The sequence below is a fragment of the Pseudophryne corroboree genome, unplaced genomic scaffold, assembly GCF_028390025.1.
Source record: "Pseudophryne corroboree isolate aPseCor3 unplaced genomic scaffold, aPseCor3.hap2 scaffold_558, whole genome shotgun sequence".
NCBI classification, from domain to species: domain Eukaryota; kingdom Metazoa; phylum Chordata; class Amphibia; order Anura; family Myobatrachidae; genus Pseudophryne; species Pseudophryne corroboree.
In genome coordinates, this window is record NW_026970158.1 from 132207 (window position 1) to 151614 (window position 19408).

Here is a 19408-nt window from a genome sequence, read left to right on the forward strand (position 1 = left end):
CATATCACTGAGGACCCCTCTGTCTCTGACACGAGGGTGTGCATGTTTAAGGAAGAGGTAACTTTTCCCACACCTCACGAGCTGAACGCCCTGATTGAAAAAGCTTGGGAAACTCCAGATAGGAAACTGCAGATTCCCAAGAGAATTATTATGGCGTAACCTTTCCACTCCCAGGACAGGGTACGGTGGGAATCCTCACCCACGGTGGACAAGGCTTTAACGCGCTTGTCAAAAAAGGTGGCGCTACCATCCCCTGATACGGCAGCCCTCAAGGATCCTGCTGATCGCAGACAGGAAACTACCTTAAAATCAATTTATACACATACGGGTGCCCTACTAAGGCCGGCAGTAGCGTCGGCATGGGGGGGTAGCGCAGTTGCAGCGTGGACAGATACCTTGTCATCTGACATTGACACCCTAGATAAAGATACCATTCTGTTGACCTTGGGTCACATTAAAGACGCAGCATTATATATGAGAGAAGCTGCGAGAGATATTGGGCTGTTGGGTTCAAGAGCCAACGCCATGGCAATTTCTGCTAGACGGTCCCTGTGGATCCGCCAATGGACAGGTGATGCGGATTCAAAAAGACATATAGAGGCTTTGCCTTACAAAGGTGAAGTTTTATTTGGGGAGGGCCTCGCGGATCTGGTTACCACAGCTACCGCGGGTAAAATTTTTTTGCCTTATGTTCCCCCACAGCAAAAGAAAACACCTCAATATCCGATGCAGTCCTTTCGGTCGCATAAGTTCAGAAAGGGTCGGGGCTCTTCCTTCCTCGCCAGAGGTGGAGGTAGAGGGAAAAGAGCGTCTGCTACGGCTAGTTCCCAGGGACAAAAGTCCTCCCCGTCCTCTGGAAAATCCGCTGCATGACGCTGAAGCTCCGCTGAGGGAGTCCGCGCCGGTGGGGGCACGTCTTCGACTCTTCAGCCAAGTCTGGGTTCAGTCGGACTTGGATCCTTGGGTGGTAGAAATTGTATCCCAGGAATGCAAACTAGAATTCGAAGATGTGCCTCCTCGCCGATTTTTCAAATCGGTCTTGCCAGTTTCCTCCCCAGTGACAAGTCGTTGGGGACTTCCTCAAATAGACATGATGGCATCACGCCTCAACAGGAAGATTTGGACGTTCCAGGTCGAGGGGCCCTCAGGCAGCGGCAGTGGACGCCCTGGTGACACCGTGGGTGTTTTAGTCGGTCTATGTGTTCCCTCCACTTCCTCTCATCTCAAAAATATTGAGAATCATAAGACGAACAAGAGTGCAGACGATACTCATTGTTCCAGATTGGCCTCGAAGGGCCTGGTATGCAGATCTTCAGGGACTGCTCTCAGAAGATCCGTGGCCCCTTCTTCTCAGGGAGGACCTGCTACTACAGGGGCCTGCGTGTTCCAAGACTTACCGCGGTTACGTTGGACGGCATGGTGGTTGAACACCAAATCCTAGCTAAAAAGGGTATTCCAGATGAGGTCATTCCTACTCTTATTAAAGCTAGAAAAGATGTTACGGCGACACACTATCACCGTATCTGGAGAAAATATGTGTCTTGGTGTGAAGCCAAGGATGCTCCTACTGAGGATTTCCAACTAGGACGTTTTCTCCATTTTCTATAGACAGGAGTGGATATGGGCCTAAAGTTAGGCTTGGAAAGTGGTCATGTTGTTGGCCTTGGCGTCTGCGAGGCGGGTGTCCGAGTTGGTGGCCTTGTCTCACAAGAGCTCCTATCTGATCTTCCATGTGGATAGAGCGGAGTTGCGGACTCGTCATCAATTTTTGCCCAAGGTGGTTTCATCCTTTCATATGAACCAACCTATTGTAGTGCCTGTGGCTACGCGGCACTTGGAGGATTCCGAGTCCCTTGATGTGGTCAGGGCATTGAAAATTTATGTGGCCAGAACGGCTCGGGTTAGGAAAACAGAGGCACTATTTGTCCTGTATGCAGCCAACAAGGTTGGCGCTCCTGCTTCTAAGCAGACTATTGCTCGCTGGATCTGTAACACGATTCAGCAGGCTCATTCTACGGCTGTTTTGCCGTTACCAAATTCTGTAAAGGCCCATTCCACTAGGAAGGTGGGCTCGTCTTGGGCGGCTGCCCGAGGTGTCTCGGCATTACAGCTTTGCCGAGCGGCGATTTTGGTCGGGTTCAAACACCTTTGCAAAGTTCTACAAGTTTGATACCCTGGCTGATGAGGACCTCATGTTTGCTCAATCGGTGCTGCAGAGTCATCCGCACTCTGCCGCCCGTTTTGGAGCTTTGGTATGATCCCCATGGTCCTTACGGAGTCCCCAGCATCCTCTAGAACGTAAGCGAAAATAAGATTTTAAACCTACCGGTAAATCTTTTTCTCCTAGTCCGTAGAGGATGCTGGGTGCCTGTCCCAGTGCGGAAACTCTGCAAGACTTGTACATAGTTATTGCTTACTTAAGGGTTAAGTTACAGTTGAGATCGGCCTCTGGCTGATGCTGTTTTGTTCATACTGTTAACTGGTTGCGTATATTCCAGGTTATACGGTGTGGATGTTGTGGGCTAGTGTGTCTCTCGCCCTTAGATAACAAAATCCTTTTCCTCGTACTGTCAGTCTCCTCTGGGCACAGTCCTAACTGAGGTCTGGAGGAGGGGCATAGAGGGAGGAGCCAGTGCACACCCATTCTAAAGCTTTACAGTGCCCGTGTCTCCTGCGGAGCCGTCTATACCCCATGGTCCTTACGGAGTCCCCAGCATCCTCTACGGACAAGGAGAAAAAGATTTACCGGTAGGTTTAAAATCTTATTTTTCCAGTTTTTCGCGTGTCTGAGATGATCTGTCTCTGCTAGACGTAGTGGATTTACTTGGACAAGACGGTTTCTGTCCGTTGCACGGATTCTCTGCTTGGTATTTACAACACGCATACACGTGGTTGGCCGGCTAGAACGCAGGCCATTGTGCGGTAGATCCTCTTCATCATCACGGAGCCCTACAGTATTCTTGTGCGAGGCAACCATCAGCAAACATGGTGTCTGCGTTCTGGAAGGACAGTGGGGCAGTCTCCGGGGCAGAACCGCACGAGGCTTTGGTGGAACAGGTCTGTCGTGCAGCTGTCTGGTCCACTGACCACACATTTTTACTGTTTTCAGGTTTTTTACCTCCGATGACACCCACTTTGGCGTGCAGTTCTCCGGTCAGGCAGCCTGAGTGTTCCCTCCTCTGGCGGCAGCTGTTGAACGTCCCGTGTTCCCCGTCTTGCTGCATGAAATAAGAGCTTTGGTCACTTACCATTGGATACTTTGAAGCCGGCTGGGGCACTGCGTTCCCTCCCTCCCTCGTGCTGGGTCTGACCGTCTATTCCCTGCTGGTTTCTTCTACTGCTCTAACAGTTGTGTTGGGTTATGGCTTCTCCTTTTCGGACTGTTTTAGAGAAGTACTGGCATGGAGGGACTGAGGGGGGAGGAGCTTAGATTATAGCTACGGTACAGTCTAAGTGCCAACTCCTCCAGCCAACCTGCAATCCCCATGCTCCAGTGTCCCCCAGCCAACCTGCAATCCCCATGCTCCAGTGTTCCCCGGCCAATCTGCGATCCCCATGCTCCAGTGTCCCCCGGCCAACCTGCGATCCCCATGCTCCAGTGTCCCCGGCTAACCTGCAATCCCCATGCTCCAGTGTCCCCCAGCCAACCTGCAATCCCCATGCTCCAGTGTCCCCCGGCCAACCTGCAATCCCCATGCTCCAGTGTCCCCCGGCCAACCTGCAATCCCCATGCTCCAGTGTCCTCCGGCCAACCTGCAATCCCCATACTCCAGTGTTCCCCGGCCAACCTGCAATCCCCATACTCCAGTGTTCCCCGGCCAATCTGCGATCCCCATGCTCCAGTGTCCCCCAGCCAATCTGCAATCCCCATACTCCAGTGTCCCCCGGCCAACCTGCAATCCCCATGCTCCAGTGTCCCCCGGCCAACCTGCAATCCCCATGCTCCAGTGTTCCCCAGGCTTGCTGCAATCCCCATACTCCAGTGTCTCCCGGCCAACCTGCAATCCCCATGCTCCAGTGTCCCCCGGCCAACCTGCAATCCCCATGCTCCAGTGTCCCCCGGCCAACCTGCAATCCCCATGCTCCAGTGTCCTCCGGCCAACCTGCAATCCCATGCTCCAGTGTTTCCCGGCCAATCTGCGATCCCCATGCTCCAGTGTCCCCCGGCCAACCTGCGATCCCCATGCTCCAGTGTCCTCCAGCCAACCTGCAATCCCCATGCTCCAGTGTCCCCCGGCCAACCTGCAATCCCCATGCTCCAGTGTCCCCGGCTAACCTGCAATCCCCATGCTCCAGTGTCCCCCAGCCAGCCTGCAATCCCCATGCTCCAGTGTCTCCCGGCCAATCTGCAATCCCCATACTCCAGTGTCCTCCGGCCAACCTGCAATCCCATGCTCCAGTGTCCCCCAGCCAATCTGCAATCCCCATACTCCAGTGTCCCCCAGCCAACCTGCAATCCCCATGCTCCAGTGTCCCCCAGCCAACCTGCAATCCCCATGCTCCAGTGTCCCCCAGCCAATCTGCGATCCCCATGCTCCAGTGTCCCCCAGCCAACCTGCAATCCCCATGCTCCAGTGTCCCCCAGCCAACCTGCAATCCCCATGCTCCAGTGTCCCCCGGCCAACCTGCAATCCCCATGCTCCAGTGTCCCCCAGCCAACCTGCAATCCCCATGCTCCAGTGTCCCCCAGCCAACCTGCAATCCCCATGCTCCAGTGTCCCCCAGCCAACCTGCAATCCCCATGCTCCAGTGTCCCCGGCCAACCTGCAATCCCCATGCTCCAGTGTCCCCCGGCCAATCTGCAATCCCCATGCTCCAGTGTCCCCCGGCCTGCTTCAGAGAAAAGGATTCCACGGTAAGTGACCAAAAATCCTCTTATCGTCTTTATTCACTTTCTCATCCTCCTATTGTTGTGTGGCCAGATCATACAGCCCGCTAAGAACCTAGCAATCTGGGGGACCATTATACAATATATAGCACCTATCCTTGTGTATCAATGCCTAGTTCCCTATATAGAGTGTAAGCTTGCGAGCAGGGCCCTCCTACCTCTATGTCTGTTATTAACCAGTTTTGTTCTGTTACTGCTGTTCTGATTGTGAAGTGCGAGGGAATATGCTGCGCTATATAAGACACTGTAATAATGGAAGGGGCGATAGCTGGATGTTACAGGAGTAGTACAGGTAGAAAGGTGGCTGTGACGTTGGCGCCCTCTTCTGACTGAACAGAGAAGTGCTGGCAGAATCTGTGAAGGCGGGATTCTCCATATGTACTATTGGCTTTTCTCTGCTGTTGTGGTCCCTGCGCAGTCGGTTATGGCAGCACTAAGTGTCTGTGTGTGTGTGTAGTTATCGTCTCCTGTTTCCGCCAGCGCCAGATCGTGTCCCGTGGCTGCCTCCTGGTGAGTGTAGTAATGCGTTTCCGTTGTCCTTTCTGTTTCATTTCTCAATAACGTTTTTTCTGATTTGTTAAGAAAAATAAATCCATTCTGCTGTTTCGGCTGCGAAGCCGCGGTCCTTTCGGTCACTTCCTGCTGGGGGCGGAGTATTGTGGGTTGTGATCGCTGGTCAGATACTTCTCTCTCTACCCGCCAGCGTTCCGTGGCTCTGTGATGCTGTAACTGCTGACATATGTTGTGTAGATGGCATAGTGTAACACACAGTGATGTGACATGTCATATAATGTAATACAATGCATTCTAATGGTAACAGTAGCTGTACAGCTGGGTACGCACTCGAGTAACACCCAACGGTGTGTGCCCAGCTGACGTGTCGGCCCATCGGTGTGTGCCCAGCTTTTATCTGCAGCTGTGTGTCAGCACAATGGTGTGTGTGCCCAGCTGACATGTCGGCCCAACAGTGTGTGCCCAGCTGACGTGTCGGCCCAACGGTGTGTGCCTGGCTGACGTGTCGGCCCAGCGCTGTGTGCCCGGCTGACGTGTCGGCCCAGCGCTGTGTGCCCCGCTGACTTGTCGGACCAGTGGTGTGTACCCAGCTTTTATATGCAGCTGTGTGTCGGCACAATGGTGTGTTCCCAGCCTGTGACCGCTGCATTGTGTAGTGTTTGTCGCACGTGTGCATAACACATTACTATGTATCTGCGGATGCCAATCTTCCACGTGTGAGGCGTAGCTGGTATCCGGATGGCAGGTAGACAGTGTCTAGGTCAATAGGTTGACATGCATTATGCCGGCAGGTACAAAAGGTCAACATGGCAATGGTCGACACAGGTTTTTTTGTGTGTGGGGGGGGGGTTTCTCTACATGTTTTCCCAATTTTTGCTTTTTCTCTGACGTCCTAGTGGATGCTGGGTACTCCGTAAGGACCATGGGGTATAGACGGGCTCCGCAGGAGACTGGGCACTCTTAAAAGAAAGATTAGGTACTATATCTGGTGTGCACTGGCTCCTCCCTCTATGCCCCTCCTCCAGACCTCAGTTAGAATCTGTGCCCGGCCAGAGCTGGATGCACCTAGTGGGCTCTCCTGAGCTTCCTAGAAAAGAAAGTATTTGTTAGGTTTTTTATTTTCAGTGAGATCTGCTGGCAACAGACTCACTGCTACGTGGGACTGAGGGGAGAGAAGCAAACCTACCTGCTTGCAGCTAGCTTGGGCTTCTAAGGCTACTGGACACCATTAGCTCCAGAGGGATCGAACACAGGCCCAGTCCTCGGTCGTCCGGTCCCAGAGCCGCGCCGCCGTCTTCCTTGCAGAGCCAGAAGAACGAAGAGAAGTTGAAAATCGGCGGCTGAAGACTCCGGTCTTCATTAAGGTAGCGCACAGCACTGCAGCTGTGCGCCATTGCTCCCTTAGCACACCACACACTCCGGTCACTGATGGGTGCAGGGCGCTGGGGGGCGCCCTGGGCAGCAATTAGATTACCTTACTTGGCGAAAAGCACATAATACAGTCTGATAAACTGTATATGTGCATTAACCCCCGCCATTAAAGTACATAAACGGACAGAAGCCCGCCGCTGAGGGGGCCGGGCCTTCTTCCTCAGCACACCGGTGCCATTTTCTCTTCACAGCTCAGCTGGAAGGAAGCTCCCCAGGCTCTCCCCTGCAGTATCCTGGTACACAAAGGGTAAAAAAGAGAGGGGGGGCACATAAATTTAGGCGCAAAACTGTGTATATAAGCTGCTATAGGGGAAAAATCACTCAGTATAGTGTACATCCCTGTATTATATAGCGCTGTGGTGTGTGCTGGCATACTCTCTCTCTGTCTCTCCAAAGGGCCTGGTGGGGGAACTGTCTTCAAATAGAGCATCCCCTGTGTGTGTGGTGTGTCGGTACGTGTGTGTCGACATGTCTGAGGTGAAAGGCTCCTCTAAGGAGGTGATAGAGCGGATAAGTGTGTGGGAGGGTGTCTCTGTCAACAACGCCGACACCTGTTTGGATATGTGTAAGTGCTGAGGTAAAATTATTGCACAAAAGGTTAGGGAACAGAAAGGAAATCTACCCTGGTCTGTCCCTATGTCACAGAGTCCTTCAGAGTCTCTCTATGTTCACTATCCAAAATAACAAAGTATCGACACAGAGTTTAACTCCACTGTCGACTACGATAATGCAAAGTTACAGCCAAGAGGGCTAAAAGATATTCAATATATGATTATTGTAATAAAAGATGATTTGCATATCACTGATGACTCATCTGTCCCTGACACGAGAGTTCACATGTTAAGGGGAAGAAAGCTGAGGTAAATTTCCCTCCTCTCATGAGGAAAAAGAGCGGGAATCTCCAGACAAGAGACGGCAGCTTCCCACAAGAGAATTCTCAGGCTGTATCCTTTCCCCACTAGGGCCAGGATGTGTTGAGAATCTTCCCCTTGGGTGTCCTGTTTGCACTAGCTATTCTCAGGGATCCTGCAGATAGCGTGCACATTCTAGTATACTACCCAGACCGGCGATTGTGTCGGCATGGGTTTATAGCGCTGTGGCAGCGTGGACAGGTACCTTATCAGCAGAGATTGAGACCCTAGTATGCATATAAATATTTTAAGATGCTGTCTTAAGTGATAGATATATAATTATAAAGCATGCCCAAAGGGACATGAGTATACTGGGTCCTAGAGACAAAAGCTATGTCGATTTCTGGTTGACGTGTCCTGTAGAATATACATTGGACAGATGATGCCGACTTAAGAGGCATATGGAAGGCTGAGGATTGTGTGGAGAAAGGTTCTCGGGCCTGGTCTCCACAGTTATAGCTGGTAATTCTGATATTTTGCCTTATATTCCTGCTCAGCCTAGGAAAGCACGACATTATTAAATGCAGCTTTTCGAATAAAGAAACAAGAAAGTCTGAGGTGCGTCCTTTCTTGTCAGAGCCGGGGGCAGAGGAAAGAAGCTGTACAACACAGCTAGTCCCCAGGAACAGAAGTCCTCCCCGGCCTCTACAAAAATCCACCGCATGTCGCTGGGGCTCCACAGGCGGAGCTACGCCCGGTGGGGACACGCCTTCGTAAGTTCAGCCACAAGTGGGTTCACTCCCTGTTAGATCCCTGGGCAATAGAAATTGTATCGCAGGGATACAGGCTGGACTGTGAGAAGATGCCCCCTCACCGAGGACTCGGCGGGCTTCCCCCCAAGAGAGGGAGCCAGTGTTAACTGCAATTCGTAAATTGTATCTTCAACAGGTGGTGGTCAAGGGTCCCCTCCTTCAACAAGAGGGTGTTATTATTCGACCATGTTATAATCCCGAAACCAGACGGTTCGGTTAGACCCATATTGAATTAAAATCCCTGAACATATACCTGAAAAGGTTCAGGTTCAAGATGGAATCGCTAAGAGCGGTCATTGCATGCCTGAAATGAATCGGGACATAAGGGATGCATACCTTCGTGTCCCCATTTATCCACCTCATCAGGCGTGCCTCAGAATTGCGGTACGGGATTGTCATTACCAATTTCACCAAGGTAATGGCAGATATGATGGTGCTCCTGCGGAAGCAAGGTGTCACTATTATCACATACTTGGATGATCTCCTCATAAAAGCGAGATCAAGAGAGCAGTTGCTGGACAGCGTATCACCTTCTCTGGAAGTGAAACGGCAACACGACTGGATTCTATATATTCCGAAGTCGCAGTTGGTTCCTACAGCTCATCTGCCTCGCCTAGGCATGATCCAAGACACAGACCAGAAGAGGGTTTATCTCCCGATAGAGAGAGCTCAGGAGCTCATGACACTGGTCAGGAATCCATTGAAAACCAAAACAGGTGTCAGTGCATCACTGCACTCGAGTCCTGGGAAGGATGATGGCATCATACGAGGCCCTCCACTTCAGCTGGTTCCATGCAAGGACAATGGAACTTACTGGACAAGTGGTCCGGATCACATCTTCAGATGCATCGGTTAATCACCCTATCCCCCAGGGCCAGGGTGTCTCTCCTGTGGTGGCTGCGGAGTGCTCACCTTCTCGAGGGCCGCAGATTCGGCATTCAGGACTGGGTCCTGGTGACCACGGATGCAAGCCTCCGAGGGTGGGGGGCAGTTACACAGGGAAGAAAATTCCAAGGTTTGTGGTCAAGCCAACAGACTTGCCTTCACATCAATATCCTGGAACTAAGGGCCATATACAACGCCCTAAGTCAAGCGGAGTTCCTGCTTCGCGACCAACCGGTTCTGATCCAGTCAGACCGCAGGGGCTCATGTAAACCGCCAGGGCGGCACAAGGAGCAGGGTGGCGAGGGTAGAAGCCACCAGAATTCTTCGCTGGGTGGAGAATCAAGTAAGCGCACTGTCAGCAGTGTTCATTCCGGGAGTGGACACGACCTCCACCCGGGAAAGTGGTGACTTCATCAGGAAGTCTTCACGCAGTTTTGCAAATTGATGGAAACTGCCTCAGGTGGACTACATGGCGTCCCACCTCAATAAAAAGATAAAAAAGGTTTTACGCTGGGTCAAGGGACTCTCAGGCGATAGCTGTGGTCGCACTAGTAACACCGTGGGTGTTCCAGTCGGTCTATATGTTCCCTCCTCTTCCTCTCAGACCCAAGGGCTGAGAATTGTAATAAACGGAGGAGTGTGAACAATATTCTTTGCTCCGGATTGGCCAAGAAGGACTCTGTACCCGGAACTGCAAGAAATGCTCTCAGAGGACCCATGGCCTCTGCCTCTCAGTCAGGACATGTTGCATCAGGGACCCTGTCTGATCCAAGACTTACCGCGGCTGCGTTGGACGGCATGGCGGTTGAACGCCGGATCCTAGCGGAAAAGGGCATTCCGGATGCAGTTATTCCTACGCTGATAAAGGCTAGGAAAGACGTGACAGCAAGACTTTTTCACTGTATATGGTGAAAATAGGTTGCTTGGTGTGTGGCCGGGAAGGCCCTACAGAGGAATTCCAGGGGGGTCGATTCCTGCACTTCCTACAGTCAGGAGTGACTATGGGCCTAAAATTAGGATCCATAAAGGCCAAGATTTCGGCCCTATCCCTTTTTCTCTCAAAAAGAACTGGCTTCACTGCCTGAAGTTCGGACGTTGTTACAGGGGTGCTGCATATTCAGCCCCTTTTGTGCCTCCAGTGGCACCTTGGGATCTTAACGTGTGTTGGATTCCTAAAATCCCACTGGTTTGAGCCACTTAAGACCGTGGAGCTAAAATATCTCACGTGGAAAGTGGTCATGCTTTTGGCCTTAGCTTGGACTAGGCGTGTGTCAGAATTGGCGGCTTTGTCATGTAAAAGCCCATATCTGATCTTCCATATGGAAAGGGCAGAATGGAGGACTCGTCCCCAATTTCTCCCTAAGGTGGTATCATCGTTTCATTTGAACCAACCTATTGTGGTGCCTGCGGCTACTAGGGACTTGGAGGATTCCAAGTTGCTGGACGTAGTCCGGGCCCTGAAACTTTATGTTTCCAGGACGGCTAGAGTCAGGAAAACTGACTCGCTATTTATCCTGCATGCACCCAACAAGCTGGGTGCTCCTGCTTCAAAGCAGACTATTGCTCGCTGGATCTGTAGCACGATTCAGCTTGCACATTCTGCGGCTGGACTGCCGCATCCTAAATTAGTAAAAGCCCATTCCACGAGGAAGGTGGGCTCTTCTTGGGCGGCTGCCCGAGGGGTCTCGGCTTTACAACTTTGCCGAGCTGCTACTTGGTCGGGTTCAAACACTTTTGCAAAATTCTACAAGTTTGATACCCTGGCTGAGGAAGACCTTGAGTTTGCTCATTCGGTGCTGCAGAGTCATCCGCACTCTCCCGCCCGTTTGGGAGCTTTGGCATAGTCCCCATGGTCCTTACGGAGTACCCAGCATCCACTAGGACGTCAGAGAAAATAAGAATTTACTCACCGGTAATTCTATTTCTCGTAGTCCGTAGTGGATGCTGGGAGCCCGTCCCAAGTGCGGACTCTCTGCAATACATGTATATAGTTATTGCTTAACTAAAGGGTTATTGTTATGAGCCATCTGTTGAGAGAGTCTCAGTTATTGTTCATACTGTTAACTGGGTATGGTTATCACAAGTTGTACGGTGTGATTGGTGTGGCTGGTATGAGTCTTACCCGGGATTCCAAATCCTTTCCTAATAATGTCAGCTCTTCCGGGCACAGTATCCTAACTGAGGTCTGGAGGAGGGGCATAGAGGGAGGAGCCAGTGCACACCAGATATAGTACCTAATCTTTCTTTTAAGAGTGCCCAGTCTCCTGCGGAGCCCGTCTATACCCCATGGTCCTTACGGAGTACCCAGCATTCACTACGGACTACGAGAAATAGAATTACCGGTGAGTAAATTCTTATTTACTATCTACATGGCCTCCAATTGGGAATAGTAACCTGTGGCGAACGCAGCAGACGCGCACGTTTCCACTGATTGTCCCGTTATATGTTGTTATATATAATCACGTTATATATTGTCATATCACCCTTCCCCACTGTCTGCCTTTTATCCCCAGAGAGTGTAGATGTTCTGTACCACAACCGCCCCACGTGTGCCATACAACGTAGAACAATCTGACCCGTGCCTCGCGGTGATGGGGCGTCATTGCTGTGCCGCGTTCTATCAGCGCTTCTCTCATTCTTATTGGGATATTCAGGACTTTTGAATCCACATACATTCTAGCATTGGAGATTATGGGGGGAATTCAGTTGCCGGTAAATCCTTCACCCAGACGAATATGCGCGGCAGCAAGATCTCACAGAAAAGTGTTTGTTGCGAGTACTTGTGTGCTTATCTGCCATTCTGCCAGCTGGGCGAGGGTTGTGAGGAGTGATGAGCAGGTGAGGGTTTTACTCCGATTTACTCAGTTTTCAAAACAGCATCTGATTGCCTATCCAAGACACGAGACATCTGTGAGCCAATAAGATGCCATTTTGAGAACCGAGTAAATCCGAGTAAAACCGAATCCGCTCATCTCTAGTTGCGAGACGGGGTTGTCGGTGTTTGGAGGCTGCGGCAACAGCACTCTTCACCTGCAATTGAATCCCCCTATGTATTATGTAGATTGTAAATGGGCAGTAATGCGTAATTTACATAGAAAGCCAATGTGCTCTCCAGTGGGCAGGAACAAGCCAGAATAAAGATTTAGGGGGCACCATGTCGCTCTGCCCACTGCCGTTACAGAAAGGCAGGCAGGGAGAAACCGCCATCCGGTGCTGACGCAGGACCAAGGTGAAGGTTGCCGTATTACCCAGGCCGGATGAAGATTGTCAGTGGTTTTAATGTTGTGGCTGATGGGTGGAATATGTATATTCATAGCCTGACGAAAGGTGTAGATTAAACACCGGAAATGAGCCTGGTGTCGCTGTCTTTCCCCTGGTTAAAAGTCTGGGGAGTGACGCTCTTTTTCTTCCTATGTATCCAGTGTTATCGACAAACCCATGTGAGGGCACCAAGGCTATACTGTTTTTATGTGGAGTGCCAGTCTATGGTGCGTATGTGTGTGTGTGTGTGTGTGTGTGTGTGTGTGTGTGTATATATATATATGTGTATATATATATATATATATATATATATATATACACAGACATTTTTTTCATCAGTGTTCACCAGTGAGGAACTGATGGTGGGAGTAGTGCATAGCGATAGTGACAGTAATGACTGGTGGTTAGATACTTGTTTAAGCGAAGATGTAGTCTGGGAGAGACTAAGCAAAATTAAGATTAATAAATGACCTGGTGGACTTCACCCGAGGGTTCTTATGGAGCTAAGGTCACAACTAGCACGACTCCTATACTTGATTTTCAATAGTTCAAATAGATCTGGCATGGAACCGAAGGATTGGCGTATAGCTGATGTAGTGCCATTATTTAAAAAGGGATCCAAAAATCATCCGGGTAACTACAGACCAGTTAGTTTGACGTCTATAGTGGGGAAAATATTGGAAGGAATTCTAAGGGACGGCATACAGGAGTATCTACAGTTCGCTAGGATTATTAGCAAGAACTAGCATGGGTTTGTGAGGGACAGGTCATGTCAGACTAACTTAATTAGCTTCTACGAGGAAGTGAGCAATAATCTTGATCAAGGAAAAGCAGTGGATGTGGTCTTCCTAGATTTTGCAAAGGCCTTCGATACAGTTCCTCACAGGAGACTGATGATCAAATTAAAGGAGATTGGCCTAGGAAAAACTATTTGCACATGGGCCCTCATTCCGAGTTGTTCGCTCGCAAGCCGATTTTAGCAGATTTGCTCATGCTAAGCCGCCGCCTACTGGGAGTGAATCTTAGCATCTTAAAATTGCGAACGATGTATTGGCAATATTGCGATTACACACCTCGTAGCAGTTTCTGAGTAGCTCCAGACTTACTCGGCATCTGCGATCAGTTCAGTGCTTGGCGTTCCTGGTTTGACGTCACAAACACACCCAGCGTTCGGCCAGACACTCCTCCGTTTCTCCGGCCACTCCTGCCTTTTTTCCGGAAACGGTAGCGTTTTTTCCCACACGCCCATAAAATGGCCTGTTTCCGCCCAGTAACACCCATTTCCTGTCAATCACATTACGATCGCCAGAACGATGAAAAAGCCGTGAGTAAAAATCCTAACTGCATAGCAAATTTACTTGGCGCAGTCGCAGTGCGGACATTGCGCATGCGCATTAAGCGGAAAATCGCTGCGATACGAAGATTATTACCGAGCGAACAACTCGGAATGAGGGCCTTGGATAAGCAGCTGGTTGGATAGCAGGGTACAGCGAGTAGTGGTCAACGGGAAGTCCTCAACCTGGTCTCCAGTAGTCAGCGGAATACCACAAGGGTCCGTACTCGGACCACTACTGTTCAATATATTTATCAATGACCTAGAAATAGGCCTAGAAAGCACAGTGTCAGTCTTTGCAGATGATACTAAACTGTGTAAGGTAATTAATTCAGAATTGGATGTGGAGTCTCTGCAGAATGATCTATCTAAACTTGAACTCTGGGCGTCTAAATGGAGAATAAGGTTCAATACAGACAAATGCAAGGTTATGCATTTTGGGACTAAAAACAAACTCGCAACCTACATATTAAATGGGGAACGCCTAGGGGAAACAGAGTTGGAAAAAGATTTGGGGGTATTCATTGATAATAGGCTTAATAACCGTACACAATGTCAAAACGCAGTAAAGAAGGCAAGTAAGGTGCTAGCGTGCATAAAAAGGGGAATTGAGACAAGGGACTCTGATGTAATCATGCCGCTGTATAAGGCATTGGTACGTCCGCACCTGGAATATTGTGTTCAGTTTTGGGCACCAGTGCATAAAAAAGACATCAGTGAACTCGAAAGTGTTCAAAGGCGAGCTACTAAATTGATTAAAGGCCTAGAAGGACTGGACTATAAGGAAAGACTTACTAGGCTGAATATGTATACACTAGAAAAGAGGCGCCTAAGAGGAGTGGCGGATCTTGCCATGGTGCGGCGCCCTCCGGATGGCGCCAGCGCCCTCCGGAAGGCGGCGCCCCGGGCAAAAGTACTGCTTGCCCGTGGCAAGATCCGCTACTGATTATTAATACAGGTTGAGTATCCCATATCCAAATATTCCGAAATACAGAATATTCCGAAATACGGACTTTTTTGAGTGAGAGTGAGATAGTGAAACCTTTGTTTTTTTGATGGCTCAATGTACACAAACTTTGTTTAATACACAAAGTTATTAAAATATTGTATTAAATGACCTTCAGGCTGAGTGTATAAGGTGTATATGAAACATAAATGAATTGTGTGAATGTAGATACACTTTGTTTAATGCACAAAGTTATAAAAAATATTGGCTAAAATGACCTTCAGGCTGTGTGTATAAGGTGTATATGTAACATAAATGCATTCTGTGCTTAGATTTAGGTCCCATCACCATGATATCTCACTATGGTATGTAATTATTCCAAAATACGGAAAAATCCGATATCCAAAATACCTCTGGTCCCAAGCATTTTGGAAAAGGGAGACTCAACCTGTATCTTTAAATATGTAAAGGGACATCACAAAGAGTTATCAGAGGAATTATTTATTAAAAGAACACAGTTTAGGACACGTGGGCACTCGCTGCGACTGGAGGAGAGAAAGTTCCGAACGCAACGGAGGAAAGGGTTCTTCACTGTTAGGGCAATCAGGATGTGGAATTCCCTGCCAGGGAAGGTGGTAATGGCGGACTCTGTAATTGGATTTAAAAGGGGATTGGATGAATTTTGAAAAGGATATCCAAGGTTATAACATTTAAAATATTCACGTTGTTAATCCAGGTGTAACATGATTTATAGTTATTAACTAGTCATAAAAACATTTCTTCAGCAGGTACATTATAATCAACTCAATGTAATACAGAGTGAATGCGATGGGCTATATGCCTCTTTTCAACCTCAATTACTATGTTACTATATAATATATGTATGTATATATACCACTTCTGGGTGTGTGGTCGTGCACTGATATACACACGCCCTTTGGTGTGCGTTCAGCCACTCACTGCGTGCGGATACAAGCGCACGACCGCACACCCGAGAGGGGGGTATGGCTAATAAAATGGTCCTTGTTGTAATGAAATAGTTCTATGTGGCGATGATACAGAATAGGAGGAATAAATAGTTCATAATAGGCTTATACACTTATATATTTACTCATTAAAAAAATCAGCGCAAGTGACTAAAACACTCCCTACAAGTTGTGTGGGATGAGGCTGATGTGTGGTCATTTGCGTTATGAGGTAAATTTGACAATTTGCGTCATAAATGTGTGTCATAGTGCGGCAGTGATGTGCTGCTCCCCTGTGCATTGTGTCTGTGTGAGAGCTGGGACTATGTGCACGTGTGGAGGGATACAGCTGTGGCTGTGTGATGAGGCGTTGGAGGTCACTGCAGGAAGTAGATCAAACGTGAGGTGTGCGGTCATTGGGAAATAATGCACAGTCAAGTGATCTAATTAATGTGTCCAATCATGTTGGTGAATTCTGTATCATATATGTGTGTGTGTGTGTAACAATACCCTTCTGCGCTAAGTAGGTTTATTTAGTATACAATAGGAGATAGGCTGCTGTTCTCACTACGTTCCCTGTTATCCGGAACCAAAAACAAAATATACACAACTACAGTGAGTGAGCGCCAGATTATTATAACCTGATAGTCATTAATCGGTAGTCGTACACTTCAACTTCAATGCAACTCCTTTATGTGCATTCAGACAGATATATATGTTCCAATTTTATATTTTTATTAAAAGTCTGTTTTACATAAAATCATATACATGAGAGATGTGGTAACAAAGTGATCGTTACCTGCTAGATCAGGGATCACAATTTATAAGAGAACCTCCAGCGCGTTTTGTCTCTTGGTGAGGCTTCATCAGGGGTATATCTTCAGATGTGAAAGAACGGAACATCAATTACGTGTGCACTATGAGCAGGTGGGTTAATCAGACATGAGATTCTTTATCTGAGATGATAGCGATACATGGATGAGGCACTGAGATGATAGCGATATGTGGATGAGGCACTGAGATGATAGCGACACGTGGATGAGGCACTGAGATGATAGTGATACGTGGATCAGGCTCTGAGATAATAGTGATCCGTGGATTAGGCAATGAGATGATAGTGATACGTGAATCAGGCACTGATATGATAGTGATCCGTGGATTAGGCGCTGAGATAATAGTGATCCGTTGATTAGGCACTGAGATAATAGTGATACGTGGATCAGGCACTGATATGATAGTGATCCGTTGATTAGGCACTGAGATAATAGTGATACGTGGATCAGGCACTGATATGATAGTGATCCGTTGATTAGGCACTGAGATAATAGTGATCCGTTGATTAGGCACTGAGATAATAGTGATACGTGGATCAGGCACTGAGATGATAGTGATACGTGGATCAGGCACTGAGATGATAGTGATAGGTGGATCAGGCACTGAGATGATAGTGATAGGTGGATCAGGCACTGAGATGATAGTGATACGTGGATCAGGCACTGAGATGATAGTGATACGTGGATCAGGCACTGAGATGATAGTGATACGTGGATCAGGCACTGAGATGATAGTGATACGTGGATCAGGCACTGAGATGATAGTGATACGTGGATTAGGCGCTGAGATAATAGTGATCCGTTGATTAGGCACTGAGATAATAGTGATACATGGATCAGGCACTGATATGATAGTGACCCGTTGATTAGGCACTGAGATAATAGTGATCCGTTGATTAGGCACTGAGATAATAGTGATACGTGGATCAGGCACTGATATGATAGTGATCCGTTGATTAGGCACTGAGATAATAGTGATACGTGGATCAGGCACTGATATGATAGTGATCCGTTGATTAGGCACTGAGATAATAGTGATCCGTTGATCAGGCACTGAGATAATAGTGATCCGTTGATCAGGCACTGAGATGATAGTGATACGTGGATCAGGCACTGAGATGATAGTGATACGTGGATCAGGCACTGAGATGATAGTGATACGTGGATCAGGCACTGAGATGATAGTGATACGTGGATCAGGCACTGAGATGATAGTGATACGTGGATCAGGCACTGAGATGATAGTGATACGTGGATTAGGCGCTGAGATAATAGTGATCCGTTGATTAGGCACTGAGATAATAGTGATACGTGGATCAGGCACTGATATGATAGTGATCCGTTGATTAGGCACTGAGATAATAGTGATCTGTTGATTAGGCACTGAGATAATAGTGATCCGTTGATTAGGCACTGAGATAATAGTGATACGTGGATCAGGCACTGAGATGATAGTGATACGTGGATCAGGCACTGAGATGATAGTGATACGTGGATCAGGCACTGAGATGATAGTGATACGTGGATCAGGCACTGAGATGATAGTGATACGTGGATCAGGCACTGAGATGATAGTGATACGTGGATCAGGCACTGAGATGATAGTGATACGTGGATCAGGCACTGAGATGATAGTGATACGTGGATCAGGCACTGAGATGATAGTGATACGTGGATCAGGCACTGAGATGATAGCGATACGTGGATCAGGCACTGAGATGATAGTGATCACACACGCACACCATATACGCAACACATACACATACGCACACACACATACCACATATACACACCACATGCACACACACACACACACACACACACACACACACACCATATACACACACCACATACACACACCATATATACACACACACGCACACACACACACACACACACACACACACCATATACGCAACACATACGTACACACACATACCACATATACACACCACATACACACACACCACATATACACACACACCACATATGCACACACCACATATGCACACACACCACGTATGCGCACACACCACGTATGCACACACCACATGCGCACGCACACACACCACATATTACACGCACACCACATATACACGCACACCATATATACACGCACACCACATATACACGCACACCACATATACACGCACACCACATATACACGCACACCACATATACACGCACACCACATGCACACGCACACCACATGCACACGCACACCACATGCACACGCACACCACATGCACACGCACACCACATGCACACCACATGCACACACACACACCACATGCACACACACACACACCACATATACACACACCACATGCGCACACACACACACACACACACACACACACACACACACACACACACACCACATGCACACACCATATACACACACACACACACACACACACACACACACAAACACACACACACACACACCATATATGCAACACATACACATACACACACCACATATACACACACCACATATACACACACCACATATACACACACCACATATACACACACCACATATACACACACCACATGCACATACACACACATGCACACACCATATACACACACACACACACACACACACACACAAACACCATATACGCAACACATACGCGCACACACGCATACACACACACACACCATATACACACACACACACACAC

General features: G+C 48.5%; 1 protein-coding gene across 2 annotated transcripts in view; it reads left to right on the forward strand.

The window, feature by feature from the left end:
• The window catches only part of LOC135032965 (arf-GAP with GTPase, ANK repeat and PH domain-containing protein 3-like), a 179497-nt gene that overhangs the window by 67312 nt on the left and 92777 nt on the right, over window positions 1-19408 (forward strand). The gene's annotated exons all lie outside the window — the stretch shown is intronic.